The sequence below is a fragment of the Marmota marmota genome, unplaced genomic scaffold, assembly GCF_001458135.2.
Source record: "Marmota marmota marmota unplaced genomic scaffold, marMar, whole genome shotgun sequence".
NCBI classification, from domain to species: domain Eukaryota; kingdom Metazoa; phylum Chordata; class Mammalia; order Rodentia; family Sciuridae; genus Marmota; species Marmota marmota.
The window spans coordinates 55,309,002-55,323,974 of record NW_026000026.1 but is presented as its reverse complement, the minus strand read 5'-3'; the positions used below and the strand labels follow the sequence as shown (position 1 = coordinate 55,323,974).

At 37.4% G+C, this 14,973-nt stretch overlaps 1 protein-coding gene across 1 annotated transcript in view; it reads left to right on the top strand.

Annotated features, from left to right (window-relative positions):
- Positions 1 to 14,973, top strand: part of Erap1 (endoplasmic reticulum aminopeptidase 1) — a 109,976-nt gene that overhangs the window by 8,556 nt on the left and 86,447 nt on the right. The window contains exon 2 of the mRNA XM_015483830.2: positions 6,587 to 6,673. The gene's annotated coding sequence lies outside the window, so the exon portion shown is untranslated. The remainder of the gene's footprint in view (positions 1 to 6,586; positions 6,674 to 14,973) is intronic.

Sequence of the window (14,973 nt, the reverse complement as noted above, 5' to 3'; positions counted from 1 at the left end):
GGGTAGTAATTTTTTCATAAGTGGGGTTCATTATTCATTGCAGCAAGGGAGAGAACATACACCATGGGAAACCATGAGGCATCTCAGCAACAGAGGGTCAGAAAAGGCTTATTATAAGTAATGTGGGAGAGTTTAATGAAATAAGCCTTGATTTTGGTTTAGATGTTCTCAGGAAGTAGGAGTAATTCTATCATGGGAATCTTAGGAAGGAAGGAAGATCAGACCAAGGATAAGGCTATTACTGGTAAACAAACAGCAGTCATTTGTGTGGCCTAGACAATGTCCATACTTGCCTGTATTCAGATATAATTATGGAGTTGTCTCGTGTTTGTACTTCAGAGTCACAGAGTGGTTTTGTGTGAGGCTGCTGCTCTGTAAAATTGCTCACCTTCAACATGAGGCCTGGCTGTAAGCCTGCCCAGGTCTTGGATATCAGGAGCTGCTTTTCTTTTACTCGCAGCCGATCTTAGATTCAAATCTTATACCCCCTGGTCTTATGAGGCTGTCAAAGGGTTAGTTAGCCTCTTATTTTCTCCCTGGGGATCAATAAATACCCCTGTGATATCTTGGAATCCATACTCACTGCTTGGATTTCCACTATTTCTAAAATATTGGCTAAGTTGTTCTAAACTGTCTTTTTAGTTTTGATGCTATAAAAAAAAGTTTTTAATATTTATCAGATTTATAGTTGTGGGAATTGTGCAGCCAAATGTGCTGTTACCGCCATGGGACCACCTTTCCCTTGTCTCTATCTAACATGTAGAATTGCCCAAGCTTCCAATAAGGGTTGACTAGGCCTATTGCCTGGCTTCTCATCCTCATTTGATAGAGCCATTCAATCAGGCTAAAAGTCTGATCACTTTACAATAGCCATACAGAGGTAATGGTCAGACCAGTGTTTTCATCACACTTAAGTTTATCCTCCCTAACTCAGCAATTCTTCAGCTACCAGACAGCATTTTGCTATCTAGATATAGCTACAAAACAAGCCTCTTGGACAGCTCCTCTTTCCAGCCAGATTGCTGCTCCTACTACTCTATTCTATAGAAAGTCTGGATCTATCTGTTATCCTTTAACAAATATGTAAGTTAAACAAACATGGGTGGGCTCATGGTGTATGCTTGTGAAAATATGTTGAATAAGCTAATTCCCAACTTGGATACAGAAGGAAATAGAGGCCTTTCTTTTTTCTCTGGTATAAAACGACTTCGTATAGGGTAGGGGGAGATGGGTATATATTTTTGAAATAAACAGTTATCAACTAGAGAAGTCATGGATCTTAGCCTTGAGGCCAATGATATTCAATATAACACTTAGTTTTCTGAATTACATTGAAATCAAAAAGACAAGACTAGTCACCTTATTCCCAGAGTAAAACAACTCTGCGTAATCTTAGTTATGATATTAAATTCCAATCAACGTTATCTAGTAGTCAAACATCAAATTCTCTTGAAAGGTAAGAGGAGCAGTAGGAGCTTCATCTAGTGGTAGCAAGTGTAACTGCAGAGGATCCCACAGAGCCAACACTGTAAACACACGTCCTGTGGTCTATAAAGGAATTGCATATGTTTATATTAGTGCACAAGCTAGACCTAAGATGATGAGATATATAGGTAAGCTTGATCTTTTGCTCTGTGAAGCTGAGAATGGGGTCGTGGTGGTGGTAGTGGTGGTGATGGTAAAAATTCACAGGATTCTGTTACCAAGTCTAATTTGGATTCTTGAGTAATTTATTTTAGAAGTATATTCTAGGGCCAGGAGTGATGGTGTCTTCCTATAATCCCAGTGGTTTGGGAGGCTGAAGTAGGAGTATCATGAGTTCAAATCCAGCCTCAGCAACTTAGCAAGGCACTTAGGAACTCAGCAAGACCCTGTCTCTAAATTAAAATATATAAATGTGTGTGTGTGTGTGTGTGTGTGTGTGTTGAGAGAGGGTGTGTTGAGAGAGGCTGAGGGTGTGCTTCACTGGTTAAGCACCCCTGGGTTCAATCCTCAGTACCAAAAAAAAAAAAAATTCTATTCTAGGGAAGTAGCTTTCAGATGTGAATCCCCCCACAGTATTATCAGCACCTGAGCATTGTTAGAAGTGCAAATTCTCAGTCTGTCTCCAACATAGTGAATCAGAAACTCTGGGGATGGTACCTAGAAATCTGTATTTAAATAAACCTTCGAAATGATTTTGACATTCAAGAAAATTTGAGAACCACTAGCTTAAGATTAAGAGTTTAGAATTTTAAATGAAATAGCCTCTCTTTATATTCCAGCTTTATTTCTGAAATGGCTAGGGAAACTTCAACAGTATGTAGCAGAAGTGACGTTATGTTTCACAGCTAGGGTACAGATTAAAGGTCTCTCTGCTATAGAAGAGTCATGCATTGGCTCTTAAGTTTGCTGTGGCAGCAACTAGGACATTAGCAATTACTAAGGCAACTTCATCCATCAGGAAGGACATTGGCAATTACTAAAGCATCTTCATCTAAAGCAAACAAGGCCTGAGGACAGGAGGGGCACACAGACTACGTTGGGTGTGGTATAAACATCTTTAATAAATGTTGGTCCTAATTATTACTACTACACCACACATTATAAACACTGATGCTTTTTCCTTATTTTTGCCCCACACAGCTGTGCTCTTAATACTGAAATTAATATAAATATTGAAAAATATACGGATCTACCTAAAAGCTTTTCTGGGCAAAAGTCACAACCAAAATAAGAGTCATGTTGTAGAAATAAATTATACACAAATTAATTACAGAGTTAAGTTTATGCTGACCTTTAGGAGGGGGGAGAGAATTTAGAGAATATGATCACTTGACTGAAGAAGAATGTAGAGCCTTGGCATAATGAGAGGATAGAGGCTGGTGGGGGTGTGTGTGGCAGGGGTTAAGCCATATGGATAGCATTCTTAAGCTTGATTAGTATTCTAAGCTAATAACTATACAGGATCTAATTTACTAGTGAATGCATTCGTAAATATACAGAAAAGTAAGCTTACAAATAGCATAACCAATTACTGTGAGTATGCATATTTGATAGATTTAATATGGAAAAGTAGTTTTGTGTGGGGCACACACAGAGTATATAAACAGTTAAATTTTTATCAGTCTGGGTGCAATGTACTTGAGGAAAAAAAAAAGTTGTTGCCCAAGCCTGCTAAAAGCAATAAGGTTTGGAAGACCAAATTGCAATTCATGGGTGAACCACATGTTATATGCTTGTTAGGGTTTGGATCTAGAATGTCTCCCAAAGACTCATGTGTTGAAGGCTTGGTTCCTAATGAGCAGTGGTCAGAGGTGGGGCTCTTCGAAAGTGGTTGAATTATGAGGGCTCTGACCTCATAAGTAGATTAATCCATTGGTGGATTATTGGTTTGATGGCTTTATTGAAAGGGTGAAAACTGTAGGAGATGGGAGCTAGCTGAAGGAAGTAGTTCACCGAGGCATACCCTGAAAGGACATATCTTGTCCCTTTCCCCTTTCTTGCTCTCTTTCTCTCTGCTTCTTGGCTGCCATATGCTAAACATCTTTCCTTCACCATGCCCTTCCACCATGATGTTCTGCCTAGCTTCAGGTCCAAAGTAATGGAGCCAGATGGCCATTGCCTGAAACTTCTGAAACCATGAACCAAAATAATCTTTGCTCCTTTCAGTTGCTTTTCTCAGGTATTTGTAACAGGGATAAAAAGTAGACTAACACAACGGGGGTCACTCATCCATTCAAAAAGCATTTGTTGAATAAGCTCTGGAACTAGATTAAAGCATGTGGGTGGTAATGAAATTAAAATATAGAAAAAGAGATTTTGGAATACTGGTGTGACACAACTAAAGCTTGAAGTAAAATATATACATATATATATAATACTATTATATATACAATGTAGAGAATATATACATCTCAAAAATAAGCTAGTATTACCTTGTTTTTTTAGGAGATTAAAAATATTTGAAGAGTATCTGAAAACTTTGCTTATTTCCCAATACTGATTACCAATACAGAAAACAAAACCTCAGATATATTGCTTGTAAAGAACAAATTATTATTTACCAAACATTCTTACCTGGTTATTTTTTATAACACTTTGGTAGCTTGCTAACTTGAAGCAAATCTTGGATTTCCTAATTCATTTGGAACTAGTTTGCACTTAGGAAAGAAGTAAGACTTTCATATGTATTTATGATGAGAACTAGAGCAAAAGCAAACAGGTTTCATAATACCAGTGGGGACATTAAACACTGGAAATTGACCTCCCTCCAAGATGGACATGGCTGCATACTTCTATTGCAATTTTAAATAGAAATTTTCCATAAGATGCAAGTCTTTCATGATTTTCCTGTGTCTGCAAGAATATCCAGAGATCTTTCTCACAATTTGAATCAGAATTTTACTCATTTAGAAGATATAAGAAGAATTGAGAAGGTCATATATCATTTTGAGGGGAAAGAATCCAGCATTCTGTCAGGGACCATATCTCATTCCCTCAGTTAAAATGCTAGCCTTGGAAATTATTGGCTAAAAGACCATAGAGAGAGTTCCAGAAAGAGAATATGAAAGATAAAGAACTAAAATAAAATATTAGCTTGAATCTAAAGTTTGTTTCTGGTGATTTAACTCTCTGCTTAATCCCCAAATGTCTTTCAAATTATTGGCTTACATTTGCATTTGTCTACCAATAAGAATCTCATTGAATGCACATTTTTCTATACAGTGAACTTCTAATAAAATTTTTTAATTTTCATATTTTTATTAGTTATCGATGGACATTTATTGTATTTACTTATTTATATGTAGTGCTGAGAATCAAACCCAGTGCCTCACACGTGCTAGGCAAGTGCTCTACCACTGAGCCACAACACCAGCCCTAATGAAATATTTTTACCTAACGTATGTAAATCAACTTGAAAAATTATTTAACCTATCAAATCTTTCCAATATTCTAAAGAAATTATTATTGAATTTGTATCTTTGAGAGAACCAAATTCAAACTATCTGATATGACACCATTGACTTAAAAACCGATTTTTTTTTCCAAAGCTTTGCATCCCCAAGGGATTATATAAGTCTCTTGAGTAAATAATTCATTCAACATTTGTTTTATGATTTTGTTTTGTGAAACAAATCCTAAATCTTCTCCCACAGTTGAAATATGATGTCTATTTATAGTCAGATAGAATATTTCTGTGCAATTTGTACTAACTTGGTGCATACAAAAGGTGGTAAAGTCATTTTGCTTTTGCACAGTCATATTTTATGTACTGAGAAATATGTCATTTTGAATGTACAGACATTTTCTTTGAAGTGCTAAGAACAGTGAGTGTTCCTTTTTAAAGAATAAGGAAGCATCTGTTTGCCAGTCTAGGGAAAATACAAAGACATACGGGCTTAACATATTTGACATAAGTTAACTAACTTTCAGCTCAGCTACTATGTTAATAGAGCAATCTTGTTGTTTTGGAATGTCACAGTGTCAAATCACTATTCAACTTTACTTAAATACAGGCAAGAGTAGCAACATTATTCATTTACAGATTTTTTTTAATGTGTATGCATTATTGGTAAAGTGTTCTATTTGGTTCTGTCAGGGAGTCAAACGACTCTTCCCCTGCTTGTAGCACCTCATGTACATATAAATATGAATGTACGAACCTTTTAAAAATCACAATAAAATGTGTGCATGTAGTAAAAATCAAACAATGGAAAATTAAATTAAAACTAACACTACTTCTCCCTAACCTTCCTACTTTCAGTCACTCTTCTTAGAAATAACCATTTTCAAGTTATTTTTCTGATTTTTTTGGTCTTTTGATGGTTATTTCCCTAATTTAAATATTTTGGGCCATTATATCTTAAAGTAGGCTTTATTGAGTCTCTACTTTAAATTATGCAGATTTAGTTTATTTTTCTTCATCTCAATTCCCCCCCCTTACACTTTAAAAAAAATATTTTTTATAGTTGTAGATGGACAGAATGCCTTTATTTTATTTGTTTATTTTTATGTGGTGCTGAGGATTGAACCCAGTGCCTCACACTTGCTAGGCAAGCGCTCTACCACTGGCCTCAGCCCCAACCTCCTACACTTTTGATTGCTTTTATTTTAGTTTCTCCATTACCTTTATATCTTTACACAGTATATGTAAACCTTGGTCTGGGATCCTATAAACTTTAGACTGTGTCTCTTCATGATAAAAAATGTAAGGTAATTATGCCTAAAATTTTTTGCGTATTTACCGCATGCAGATACTGTTTAAGGTATTTGTATAAATTGTCTTATTTAATCTTTGTAGCAACACCAAGAGACATCATCCTAATTTACAGATGAGAAAGCCAAGGCATGGACGATGGGGAAATGACTTGCCTAAGGTGACAGTGACAGCAATGTGAAAGGGATATTTAAGGCCAGTCAGTCTGAATTCAGACCCATGGAGTTCCATTACCCATCTCCACCACAGGATGGTGTCCCTAAATGTCTCTCTGCTCTTCTCACCTTCACCCCATATTTGGTCAACCATATCTTTACTTTTATAGGTTCAAAATAGCACTTATAATCCATCATATAATCATATTTAAATCTGTCTTTTCCCCTACAGGTCAATTCTAAAAGTGGAAGATCAATAAATGTATTTTTATATAATGACTGTGCAAATATTCCCAGAAGAAACAAGAGGTGCACCAAGGTATTTTATTTTCTACCTCCCAAAATATTTGAAGTTCTTCCTTCATTAATTTCTTCCTTCATATGTTTGAGACCTATTTTTTAAAGTCCATTTAGTGTTGGATACCTGTAGTGGTGGAGATGAATGCAGTGAGAAACAACAATGTTGTCTAACCCACAGCCTCTGTATAAATTTGCAGTATAGAATTTTCATTCCAGCAGGGGTGGTGGAAGCACTTGAAGAGAATATGGAATACAAACTGGGACTTACATGAGAATTTGAAAAGGGGGAAAGGGCAAATTGGAAGTGATAGAAGTGACAGTGATGGAATTAAGAGAGAGAAAGAGAGATTTCCAAGTTTTCTGTTTAAAATTGATGATTTGCTCTAGAACAAAGTGATAGAATGATTGTATAATCATATCCAGCTTGAAGAACTGGTAAGAATTTCCACATAGAAATCAGGGGGTAGATAGAAATGTGAAGGGAATTTATGAAAAAGTTTGGAAATCACTTAAGAAGGCAATAAGGTCATGGTCATGACTGTGGATGAGTCTGCTAAGAGGAAACAGAGCTGGAAGAGGAGGGGGCTGAAGTAGCTTATATTTAGGGGAACAAGTAAAGGAAAAGAGAGCCAAAGAAGTCAGGGGAGGGATCATAAGAGCATGACACAGAAGCCTCTGGAGGAGAGTTTTGCAAAAGAGAGGGGTGGAAAGCTGCAAAGGAAAGGTGAATGGACATGATGCCGAGTCACCTGTGGGTGTGGTGGCTCAGATGACAAAAGACCCCTGAACTTCAGGAGAGGGTCAAAGCTGAATCCACATGGCAAAGAGACAAGCTGAATGGATGGAGTAGAGCTGTTGATGGGAATCTGCAGAGGCTGTGGTGTGGGGGCTCTGTAAGTGACAGAGGGTGGCTGTGTGAAGAGGTGTGGAGGATGATACTGACAGAAGAAAGCCTTGAGGCATGCAATGGTTACTTTAGGTGTCAATTTGACTGGATTAAGGAATGCCTAGAGAATTGGCAATGCATTATTTCTGGGTATGTCTGACACAGAGTTTCCAGAGAGATTTTGCCTATGCGTCAGTGGACTGAGTAGGGAAGAAGTACTATCATATTGATGGATGATATTTATTGGGGGCTATATTTTATCACAATCTGATGCTAAATCACAAAATGCATTGCCATTCTATGTCAAATATGAGCCCAGCCTAATGATCAGGATGGGCTATATATTCTGGCCATTCTTCTGTACCATTTGGACTGGATTTCAAATTTCATGTGTGAAAATCCCCATCAAACGTTAACATAGCCCATTTGACCTTACAGATTTTATGAGGCTGAAATCAATAGGTCAGTCACAGAAGTTAGCCAAAATTGATAATGCCACAAATATGACCAATAATGCCAGTCATAGTTATGAGACTTGCTTAAGAGTTGACAAAGCATATTCACGCATAATATTGTATTCACTCTCAGTACAACTTTTTATAGAAACAAGGGTAGGGATTATTTCATTTTACAAGTGGGAAAATGGGAGCTCAGTGAGGCTAAGTGGACTTTACCAAGATCTTAACAGTGAAAGGCTAAAGCAGGAGCCAGCTTTCCTGCTTTGTCCAGGGCATTCTCCACAGTTGTCCCAAAGTCGAGGTACAGATAGCCTCAATTCTGGAAAGAGACCAGCAAGGACACTCCACCTATAGAGGAGAACGTTCTTTGTTGGTTCAGTCAACCTAGTTTCCCAGAGCCTGGAAACCTGAGACAGCACTCAGACCAACAAGAGCCACTCCCTTGACTGTGTGTGTAATTATAGAAAAGTTGCTTGGTAGGATTGGCACAGGACCATGGCCTGCTATTGTCTTTGTGTCCTGTTACTCCAAAGAACTTTTTGCCCAGGTTGAAGGTAAGCTTAATGATAGTCCCAAATGCATCCCCAGAAGGAGAATATTACTTCTCAGGGACCCACGTCACATACCTAAGAACCAGCTCCTGTGCTAGTTGTTTAGGGTACAGAGATGATTTAAAACATATGCTGTATGCATGTGTGTATATGTTAGGGGGACTAATCTGACATGAGTTTCTCCTTTTTCTTCCAAATGCATAGCAAACAATACTATGTTTTGAAGAGAGCTTTTCAGAACTAGCCATCTTGGAACTCACCTGTTGCTGGTGCTGTTTGACTTGTGTTTGTCTATGAACCAAGGACACAGGGAAGTTTAAAAATGTTGAGGATAGCTTACTTTGTTTCACACTGTTATTTTTTCATTTTATCACCTCTATTCCATTACTTGTCTTCTATTCTGGGAATGAAATATTAGCTACTGATGATAATTAATATATGGGGTTCTCTGGGCCCTATCAAGGCAGCAAGTATAACAGGTGTGATGCTGGTGATGGGGGAGGCAGTGTCAGGCATCATAAATCCAGTTAGCTTTATTACTGGAGACCTAAAAATCTCTGAGAAACATTCAGCATTTTTTTGGCATAAATCCCCAAGTTGAATGGCTATTATTGATTATCAAATTATTATTTCAAGGTGATTAGGTGCAATTAAGTGAAGTGACATTTACAGTTTTTAACAGTAACCCAATGTTCACTATAACCAAACCAATCAAGTAAAAAAAAATTAAACTCATTGTGGCTGATTAGCAAAAATGTGGTGGTAGAATCTACAGTTCAGCTTCTGTCTCTCCAACCTTCTAGTTATTGCTCTTGCTCTCTCTGATTCCCACCTCTGTCTTTGTCATGATCTATCTTGAATACCTATTGGAGACTTGATCTAGACTTTATCCTTCAGACATGAGTTTTTGATATTACCTTTCTGGTCTCAGTTATTCTCTTCTTTACTCTATCCTGTTCCCTAGGTCTTGCCATCTAAGCCTGGGCATTAAATATGTATAGTCAGGATTAAAATAGCCTGAATATAAAACATGCTTTTTTACTCAATATGTGTCTTTTAAATTTAGATTTATTTTGAACTAAAGCAAATGATACTTTGCAATTGCTATGGTTCGATCCCTAACTCAGAAGCAGGAGGCATAAATAATAAAGTAGCCATCAAACATACAGGCTTTGGAGATATATTGTCTAGATATGAAACACATCTGCATTTGTTGGCTATGTGACCTTCATAAAGTTGTTCAATTTCTCTGTGTTCAATTTCCTCACCTGTAGAATGGGAATGATGATAATGTACCTGCTTCCCAGAATTGCATTAGCCATATCATCAATTTTTATTTGTCTGTATTACTTCATTTTATTGTACAAAAATTTATTGAGAGTTTTCTATGTGCTGGTCATTGTGGTAGATGTTAAAGGTAAATTATCACAAGATGAAGTGTTTTTTCCTCAAGGAGCTCATTTATACTGGGGAAACAATAGCCCAGTGTGATAAGTGAGTTCTAGGAGTAAGGAAGATGAGAAGCTTTGAGAGCAATGGAAAGTCAACCTAAGCTAGCCCTGGGGAAAGGGCATGACTCTGAGTCTTGAAAGATGAGGAGGAATTAGCCAGCAACTAGTGTGGATCATACACTAAGCAAAGTGATCAGCAGGTGTAGAGGACAGAGACAAAAAAAAAGAATAGGTCATATTTGGGGAAATATCAATGCAGTAGTTCAGAGGAACAATTATGGTGGGGTGTAAATTTTAAAAGTTTACAAAGATGGAGGCTGTGAGATGAGAAGCCCAACTGAGAGTATCAGGAAGGTCAAGGGGGTACCAGGGTACCTAAGGAAGGGGAGAAGGGGAGGAGTGAATGGTTGGTGTCCACAGGTCCAACAAGTGGTAGCAGATGAACAACCTAACAGAAAAGTAAAATGGGTAAAATGTGCAGATTCAGATGGTCAGCAGTGCCCATTTGATGTAGTATCACATGGGAGAGAGACCAGCACAGATAGTGCCCTGTGAGGAGCGTGCCAGAGAGGCAGAGGGAAATGGGATAAGTAGAGCTTGAAAGGCCACTAGTAGATCTAAGCCCAGAAGCTAATTGACTGAATCAGGGCACAAGGCTGGAACGAAGGTAGCTAGAAGCAGTAACAAAGATGATATGAATAGTTACTGAGAGCAGTGAATGAGCTCCTTAAACATCCTTGAGGACAGGACAGATGCTAGAATATGAGATAGGGTCAAAATTTACTGGAAGTAAGGAGAGGTAAAGTTTCAGCAAATAAAAATTTTTCCCATTGTGTGACATTTCTAGGGAAGTTTTAGCTAGGGATGATATTAAAAATATTTAATAATTCATATTGCTTATATACTACTGTTTAGTCAGCTTTTGATCACTTTGATCAAAATTCCTGATGTAAACAACATAAATAAGGATTGATTTATTTTGGCTCATGGTTTCAGATGTTTCAGTCCATGGTCAGCCAGTTCCATTACTTTGTGCTGAGGTGAATTAAAACAGAAGCACATGTGAAGGAAGGCTGCTTAGCTTACGGCAGCTAGGAAGCAGAGAACACAAAACGAGCAGAAGGAGCCTGGGGATACATATCATCTATCCCCAAAGCCCCAAAGGACCCAATCCTTTCAATTAGGCTCCACTTTCTACAATTTCTACTACTTCTCCATAATCCATTCAAATTATGATTTCATGCTGTATGCAATGGCACACATCTGTAATTCCAGGGACTGGGGAAGCTGAGGCATGAGGATTGGCAAGTTCAAGTCCATCCTCAGCAACTTAGTGAGATTCTGTGTCAAAATAAAAAAATAATTAAAATAAAAATGTCTGGGGATGTTGCTCAGTGATAAAGTATGGCTAGACTCAATGCCAATATAGAGAGACCAAAATATATATGAATCCATTAATAAATTATTCCACTGATGAGGTCAGAGCCTTCATGATTCAACCACTTTCCATGAGCCCCACCTCTGAACATTGCTGTTTTGCAGACCAAGGCTTCTACACAAGAGCCTTTGGGAGACATTTCAGATCCAAACTATAATAACCACAGCTCAATCCAGAATTGTTGCTGCCTTGATGCAGAGCAAAGCCCAAACACCTCGCTGGGTAAGTCATTTAAACATTTCTTTCCCCGTCATTGGTAAAGCTCAGAGAATGATAAGGTTAGGTGGAAGTCCCAAGGGAGGAACTAAGGAGACCAAAATAATGGTCTAAGCACTTATGGGGCTCAGAAAAATCAATATGGAAGCATTTCATCATTTTAGCCACTGGAACAATTGCAATGGTGAACAACTTTAAAGTGTCAGCCTCAGTTTTTATACAAATCAAGGATTGGTGACATGGGAAACAACTCTTATTTTTCAAACACACATATAGTGGGCATGTGTGTACATTATCAGAAAACTGAAAATTCCTTTCCCCTACTTCTTTCTTTTACCTTTTACCCTCAAGATGAGGAAGGAGATTCTTGGACTCTGATTCATTGGCAGTGAGAACAAATCCAAGTGTTGCTCAATCTGTCAAGGAAGCGGGACAGAGGTAGAAATGATCCATTGTTGGCCAATGTTATGCTGCAAATGCCGCTGGGGAAACCATAGTTTTAAAAATGTCACTATCCTTTTTTTTCCCCCTTTGGAGCAAAGTGCCTGGTTTCTGTGTGTGATGGAAAGGAGCAATCTTTACCTTAAAATTACAATCCACAGGGGAGTGCTGATCTAGTTAGTCTCATCACTGAAGTTGATTTTTTCCTCCAAAACCTTTCTGTGTTTCAAGTGTGAAAAATATAATGTCTTTTGAAGGTAGTCTTTACAGAAGCATTGTTTACATTCTTACTGTTCAATTTCATTGGATATTTTTTCAGCATTGCAATTTATTCTTTTAGAACAGTCCTTATCATTGATGGAGAGTAGTTTTTCCACAGGCAATGGGGCTCAGTGACCAGTATCATAATTACATTTGTTGTCATAGTAACGATGATGCAAACAGACAGCCTGTTCTCTCCACAATGTGTGTTTAATACTAATTAACTCATACGAGATTGGCAAATAGGATATGAAGTCAGTGGAAGTCATGTTGGTTCATGCACAATTTCCCCCAGCTTGTTAATGTTTTGAAGCCAGTATGGCTGAGCTTCTCATAGATAAAGAAAAATCTTCAAGTGTATTCAGACTCTAAGATGAAAGCTGGATATACCCTTCAGAAATGTCTTTCTTTTAAAAAATATCTATCTATATATCTAGTTTAAGTGGACACATTATCTTTATTTTATTTTTATATGGTGCTGAGGACCAAACCCAGTGCCTCATGCATGCTAAGGTGAGCACTCTACCACTGAGTCACAACCCAGCCCAGAAATGTCTTTCTTTTGTGCAATAGGTGGTTCATTTAGTGGCTTTAAGAACTGCTGTATTGTTTTTTACTATGTTAAACTCTTTGAGAAGGTTAAATAGATATAACGCCTGAAAATATTTCTTTAATGTTAAAAGAAAATTTAATAAGGAAGGATATCCTTGGATCATATTTTAAATTTCACTTAAATGTATACTTAACTATCTTTAAGAACATGTATTTCAAATGACTCTATGCTTAAAGAACACAAAGGTTGGAATGACTGAGATTCTATAGGCAATATCCATGAAAATTTAACCATATGAATATGATTTTTATCAGGGTTCTAACTGTTTGTGTTAGATTGCTACTTTCAAAGCTGCATTGATTTTTAATATTCTGCCCTTAATAGTATTTTCCCTACAGACCTTATTATTTTCAGTGAGCAATTTTTGCAAAATGTGAAGCTTTCCAGGAACACATATATAGTGTTTTATAAGATGCCTGCATTTGACCTTTTAACAAAGGAAATTAAAATTAAAACCAAGAGTGCTCGGAGTTCTTTTATCACATTGACCTTCAATAATTTAAGTTTGTAGATCTGTTCAGTGTGACTCACTTACAAATCCAAGTTAAACTGTGGAATACAAACTACCTCATCAACATGTTCACATACCTGAAGTGTCTATTGAATCAAAAACAGTACTGATTCACAACAATGACTTCAATCTCACATTAGCCTTTACTGTCTTCCAGACAGACATGAGCATCACATGAGCATCACATGTGATTCTCACAATAGATTTAGGAGATATATACCATTGCTCCCATTTTAATGAGAAAAGTAATGCTTAAGGTTAAATAATTAGTCAGAGCTGTGCAGGTGTGTATGAATGGGAGCTCTGGGAAGACACAAGGGCTACAACAAGATTACTGGACTCAGAATAGAGTTAAAAAATGGCTGTGAAATACAGATTACAGATTTCCTCTAGAGAGGTGATGTCCTTCCAAACTCATCTTTTACTTGACCTTTATAAGTAAACATTATTTTTCTATGTGGGTCCAAATGTAATTGCTTCCACTACTGAGAGCTTGCACTATTTTGCTTACCTTTCCAAAGTACAGGAAAGTCACCATATTTTATTTTTAGAAGTTTTAAGTACATTGAGGTTAGTTGATTTTCAGATGTGTCACACTCTCTCCTATAACCTTTGGAACTCTACTCACCAAGCAGATTTTAAAACACTGCATGGGGAGGATAATCTTTCTAAGGCCATATTTCCCTGAGTTCCACATTCCCATCTACCCAGGCTTGTATGAGAAAAGAGCATTGTCTTCCCAAGTTTGTTTCCTAGTATTTACTGTGAATAAATACATCTCATATTATACAAGCCATTGCTGGGTGATCAAATTAAGTTGATCATATCTGTCCCTCTGACCTAAGAGGTGGCCTGGTATTCCCAGTTCTTGAAAGGTGTCCAGTGGTACATACTTTTAACTAAAGATAACTATACCAGGTATTAATTCTGACTTTTAGAATGATTCTTTTTGAACTCTGTAGTGTACATATTGTTCATAGGTCTAAAGCTAAAGCAAATTTATCCTCTCTGTCTGGACCTCATGTAATCAGATTTACCTGCAGACTTCTAATCTATTTCTACTACATCTATATCCTGTTCTCCCTTACCTTTTGCACACAGGTTGTTTCAAACTAAAGTGGAGAGCAAACAAATAACCTCTCTCCTGGGAATAGTGGCCACAGTCCTGTCTTTGGAGAACACAGTCCTGACCTTGGCCTGTTCTTTCTCAGTGTCCTCCCAGACCTGAAAGATGATTTGCTCCTTGTATTCACAGTCTATTGCTTTGAGTATCTGCTTGACTTTGCATCCATTGAATGAATGAACAAGTATACACACTACCAGCTTGGCACTGCCAACAACCCCAACCCTGAAGTGAATAAAGTGCATGATTGTTACCCACCCAGGAGAAATATTTTAAAATATCTTTAGAAAATCAAATTGAAAGTCATCTTCAGTCTACTACATGTCATTTCAACTTATTGTAAGTAGAACATATTCATTTTTCATGGTGG